The sequence below is a fragment of the Salmo salar genome, chromosome ssa14 (genome assembly GCF_905237065.1).
Source record: "Salmo salar chromosome ssa14, Ssal_v3.1, whole genome shotgun sequence".
NCBI lineage: Eukaryota > Metazoa > Chordata > Actinopteri > Salmoniformes > Salmonidae > Salmo > Salmo salar.
The window spans coordinates 948,177-954,176 of NC_059455.1; positions in this window are offsets into that span (position 1 = coordinate 948,177).

Genomic DNA, 6,000 nt, shown 5'->3' on the forward strand with positions numbered 1-6,000 from the left:
GGAGCATACTTAAATTCACACAGGACACCGAATACGACATGAGAAATACTCCAGATATAACAGACTGACCCTAGCCCCCCGACACATAAACTATTGCAGCATAAATACTGGAGGCTGAGACAGGAGGGGTCGGGAGACACTGTGGCCTTGTTCGACAATACCCCCGGACAGGGCCAAACAGGCAGGATATAACCCCACCCAATTTGCCAAGGCACAGCCCCCACACCACTAGAGGGATATCTTCAACCACCAATTTACCATCCTGAGACAAGGCCGAGTACAGCCCACGAAGACCTCCCCCACGGCACGAACCCGAGGAGGGTGCCAACCCGGACAGGAAGATCACGTCAGTGACTCAACCCACTCAAGTGACGCATCCCTCCTAAGGACGACATAGAAAAGCACAAGTAAGCCAGTGACTCAGCTCCCGTAATAGGGTTACACTCAATCATAGGACCAACTGAAGAGATGAGTCTTCAATAAAGACTTAAAGGTTGAGACCGAGTCTGTGTCTCTCAATGCGTTGGGAGACAGGGAGCCAGTAGAGTTCACGGAGGACAGGGGTGATGTGCTGCCAGGACTTCACCAGTGTGGGTGAGGAGTCCCTTTGGAGCTTATGGAGGGCACTTGAGTTGATGCCGGAGAGTAGTGAGTTGCAGTAGTCAAGACGGGAGGAGATTAATGCATGTATGAGGATTTCAGCAGCAGGATGGGAGCGGGAGAACTTTGGGAAGGTGGAAGAATGAGGATTTGACAGTCTGTCTTATGTGGTGGTCAAATGAGAGGGTGTAGTTGTGTGCATGGAGGGAGAGATAGTGGTATCGTCTTTGGTGAGGGTGGTAATATGAGTTAGGTCGAGGTCAGACAATGGGACGAGGGAGAGGTAATACGAGTTAGGTTGAGGTAAGACAGGTAACCATAACCAGTAGAGGCCTCCACCATTACCAGTTGAGTGGGACAGGTAGCCATAACCAGCAGAGGCCTCCACCACTACCAGTGGAGTAGGAAAGGTAACCATAACCAGCAGAGGCCTCCAACTCTACCAGTTGAGTAGGACAGGCAAAAAATAACCAGCAGAGGCCTCCACCACTACCAGTGGAGTGGGACAGGTAACCATAACCAGCAGAGGACTCCACCACTACCAGTGGATTGGGACAGTTAATCATAACCAGCAGATGCCTCCACGACTACCAGTAGAGTGGGACAGGTAGCCATGACCAGCAGAGGCCTCCACCACTACCAGTGGAGTGGGACAGGTAACCATAACCAGCAGAGGCCTCCACCACTACCAGTGGAGTGGGACAGGTAACCATAACCAGTAGAGGCCTCCACCACTACCAGTGGAGTAGGACAGGTAACCATAACCAGTAGAGGCCTCCACCACTACCAGTGGAGTGGAACAGGTAACCATAACCAGCAGAGGCCTCCACCACTACCAGTGGAGTGGAACAGGTAACCATAACCAGCAGAGGCCTCCACCACTACCAGTAGAGTGGGACAGGTAACCATAACCAGTAGGGGCCTCCCCAAATACCAGTGGAGTAGGACAGGTAACCATAACCAGCAGAGGCCTCCACCACTACCAGTGGAGTGGGGTGACACAGGTAACCATAACCAGCAGAGGCCTCCACCACTACCAGTGGAGTGGGACAGGTAACCATAACCAGCAGAGGCCTCCACCACTACCAGTGGAGTGGAACAGGTAACCATAACCAGTAGAGGCCTCCACCACGGCAGGTGGAGCAGGTTGACATGGTAACCATAACAAATAGAGGTCTCCACTACTACCAGTGGAGTGGGACAGGTAACCATAACCAGCAGAGGCCTCCACCACTACCAGTGGAGTAGGACAGGTAACCATAACCAGCAGAAGCCTCCACCACTACCAGTGGAGTGGGGTGACACAGGTAACCATAACCAGTAGAGGCCTCCACCACTACCAGTGGAGTGGGACAGGTAGCCATTACCAGCAGAGGCCTCCACCACTACCAGTGGAGTGGGGTGACACAGGTAACCATAACCAGTAGAGGCCTCCACCACTACCAGTGGAGTGGGACAGGTAGCCATTACCAGCAGAGGCCTCCACCACTACCAGTGGAGTGGGACAGGTAGCCATTACCAGCAGAGGCCTCCACCACTACCAGTGGAGTGGAACAGGTAACCATAACCAGCAGAGGCCTCCACCACTACAAGTGGAGTGGAACAGGTAACCATAACCAGTAGAGGTATCCCCCACTACCAGTGGAGTAAGGTGACACAGGTAACCATAACCAGTAGAGGCCTCCACCACTACCAGTGGAGGGGGACAGGTAACCATAACCAGCAGAGGCCTCCACCACTACCAGTGGAGTGGGACAGGTAACCATAACCAGCAGAGGCCTCCACCACTACCAGTGGAGTGGAACAGGTAACCATAACCAGTAGAGGCCTCCACCACGGCAGGTGGAGCAGGTTGACATGGTAACCATAACCAGCAGAGGCCTCCACCACTACCAGTGGAGTAGGACAGGTAACCATAACCAGCAGAGGCCTCCCCCACTACCAGTGGAGTAGGACAGGTAACCATAACCAGCAGAGGCCTCCACCACTACCAGTGGAGTGGGACAGGTAGCCATTACCAGCAGAGGCCTCCACCACTACCAGTGGAGTGGAACAGGTAACCATAACCAGCAGAGGCCTCCACCACTACCAGTGGAGGGGGACAGGTAACCATAACCAGCAGAGGCCTCCACCACTACCAGTGGAGTGGGACAGGTAACCATAACCAGTAGGGGCCTCCCCCACTACCAGTGGAGTAGGACAGGTAACCATAACCAGCAGAGGCCTCCACCACTACCAGTGGAGTGGGGTGACACAGGTAACCATAACCAGCAGAGGCCTCCACCACTACCAGTGGAGTGGGACAGGTAACCATAGCCAGCAGAGGCCTCCACCACTACCAGTGGAGTGGAACAGGTAAAAATAACCAGTAGAGGCCTCCACCACGAGAAGAAATAAGTGGAGTGGTTGACATGGTAACCATAACAAGCAGAGGCCTCGACCACTACCAGTGGAGTGGGACAGGTAACCATAACCAGCAGAGGCCTCCACCACTACCAGTGGAGTAGGACAGGTAACCATAACCAGCAGAGGCCTCCACCACTACCAGTGGAGTGGGACAGGTAACCATAACCAGCAGAGGCCTCCACCACTACCAGTGGAGTGGGACAGGTAACCATAACCAGCAGAGGTCTCCACCACTACCAGTGGAGTGGGACAGGTAACCATAACCAGCAGAGGCCTCCACCACTACCAGTGGAGTGGAACAGGTAACCATAACCAGCAGAGGCCTCCACCACTACCAGTGGAGTGGGACAGGTAACCATAACCAGCAGAGGCCTCCACCACTACCAGTGGAGGGGGACAGGTAACCATAACCAGCAGAGGCCTCCACCACTACCAGTGGAGTGGGGGAACAGGTAACCATAACCAGTAGAGGCCTCCATCCACTACAAGTGGAGTGGGACAGGTAACCATAACCAGCAGAGGCCTCCACCAGTACCAGTGGAGTGGGACAGGTAACCATAACCAGCAGAGGCCTCCACCACTACCAGTGGAGTGGGACAGGTAACCATAACCAGCAGAGGCCTCCACCACTACCAGTGGAGTGGGGTGACACAGGTAACCATAACCAGAAGAGGCCTCCACCACTACCAGTGGAGTGGGACAGGTTCCCATAGCCAGCAGAGGCCTCCACCACTACCAGTGGAGTAGGACAGGTAACCATAACCAGCAGAGGCCTCCACCACTACCAGTGGAGTGGGACAGGTAACAAGGTACCACACCATAACCAGTAGAGGCCTCCACCACTACCAGTGGAGTGGGACAGGTATCCATAACCAGCAGAGGCCTCCACCACTACCAGTGGAGTGGAACAGGTAACCATAACCAGCAGAGGCCTCCCCCACTACCAGTGGAGTAGGACAGGTAACCATAACCAGCAGAGGCCTCCACCACTACCAGTGGAGTGGGACAGGTAACCATAACCAGTAGAGGCCTCCACCACTACCAGTGGAGTGGGACAGGTAGCCATTACCAGCAGAGGCCTCCACCACTACCAGTGGAGTGGGACAGGTAACCATAACCAGCAGAGGCCTCCACCACTACCAGTGGAGTGGGACAGGTAGCCATAACCAGCAGAGGCCTCCACCACTACCAGTGGAGTGGGACAGGTAACCATAACCAGCAGAGGCCTCCACCACTACCAGTGGAGTGGGACAGGTAACCATAACCAGCAGAGGCCTCCACCACTACCAGTGGAGTGGAACAGGTAACCATAACCAGCAGAGGCCTCCACCACTACCAGTGGAGTGGGACAGGTAACCATAACCAGCAGAGGCCTCCACCACTACCAGTGGAGTGGGACAGGTAACCATAACCAGCAGAGGCCTCCACCACTACCAGTGGAGTGGGACAGGTAACCATAACCAGCAGAGGCCTCCACCACTACCAGTGGAGTGGGACAGGTAACCATAACCTGCAGAGGTTTCCACCACTACCAGTGGAGTGACACAGGTAACCATAACCCGAAGAGGCCTCCACCACTACCAGTGGAGTAGGACAGGTAACCATAACCAGCAGAGGCCTCCACCACTACCAGTGGAGTGGGGGCACAGGTAACCATAACCAGCAGAGGCCTCCACCACTACCAGTGGAGTGGGACAGGTAACCATAACCAGCAGAGGCCTCCACCACTACCAGTGGAGTGGGACAGGTAACCATAACCAGCAGAGGCCTCCACCACTACCAGGTGGAGAGTGACAGGTAACCATAACAAGCAGAGGCCTCCACCACTACCAGTGGAGTGGGACAGGTAACCATAACCAGCAGAGGCCTCCACCACTACCAGTGGAGTGGGACAGGTAACCATAACCAGCAGAGGCCTCCACCACTACCAGTGGAGTGGGACAGGTAACCATAACCAGCAGAGGCCTCCACCACTACCAGTGGAGTGGGACAGGTAACCATAACCAGCAGAGGCCTCCACCACTACCAGTGGAGTGGGGGGACACAGGTAACCATAACCAGCAGAGGCCTCCACCACTACCAGTGGTGTGGGACAGGTAACCATAACCAGCAGAGGCCTCCACCACTACCAGTGGAGTAGGACAGGTAACCATAACCAGCAGAGGCCTCCACCACTACCAGTGGAGTGGGGTGACACAGGTAACCATAACCAGTAGAGGCCTCCACCACTACCAGTGGAGTGGGACAGGTAACCATAACCAGCAGAGGCCTCCACCAGTACCAGTGGAGTGGGACAGGTAACCATAACCAGTAGGGGCCTCCACCACTACCAGTGGAGTAGGACAGGTAACCATAACCAGCAGAGGCCTCCACCACTACCAGTGGAGTGGGGTGACACAGGTAACCATAACCAGAAGAGGCCTCCACCACTACCAGTGGAGTGGGACAGGTTCCCATAGCCAGCAGAGGCCTCCACCACTACCAGTGGAGTAGGACAGGTAACCATAACCAGCAGAGGCCTCCACCACTACCAGTGGAGTGGGACAGGTAACCATAAGCAGTAGAGGCCTCCACCACTACCATAACCAGCAGAGGCCTACACCACTACCAGTGGAGTGGGACAGGTATCCATAACCAGCAGAGGCCTCCACCACTACCAGTGGAGTGGAACAGGTAACCATAACCAGCAGAGGCCTCCCCCACTACCAGTGGAGTAGGACAGGTAACCATAACCAGCAGAGGCCTCCACCACTACCAGTGGAGTGGGACAGGTAACCATAACCAGTAGGGGCCTCCCCCACTACCAGTGGAGTGGGACAGGTAACCATAACCAGCAGAGGCCTCCACCACTACCAGTGGAGTGGGACAGGTAACCATAACCAGTAGGGGCCTCCCCCACTACCAGTGGGGTGACACAGGTAACCATAACCAGCAGAGACCTCCACCACTACCAGTGGAGTGGGACAGGTAGCCATTACCAGCAGAGGCCTCCAC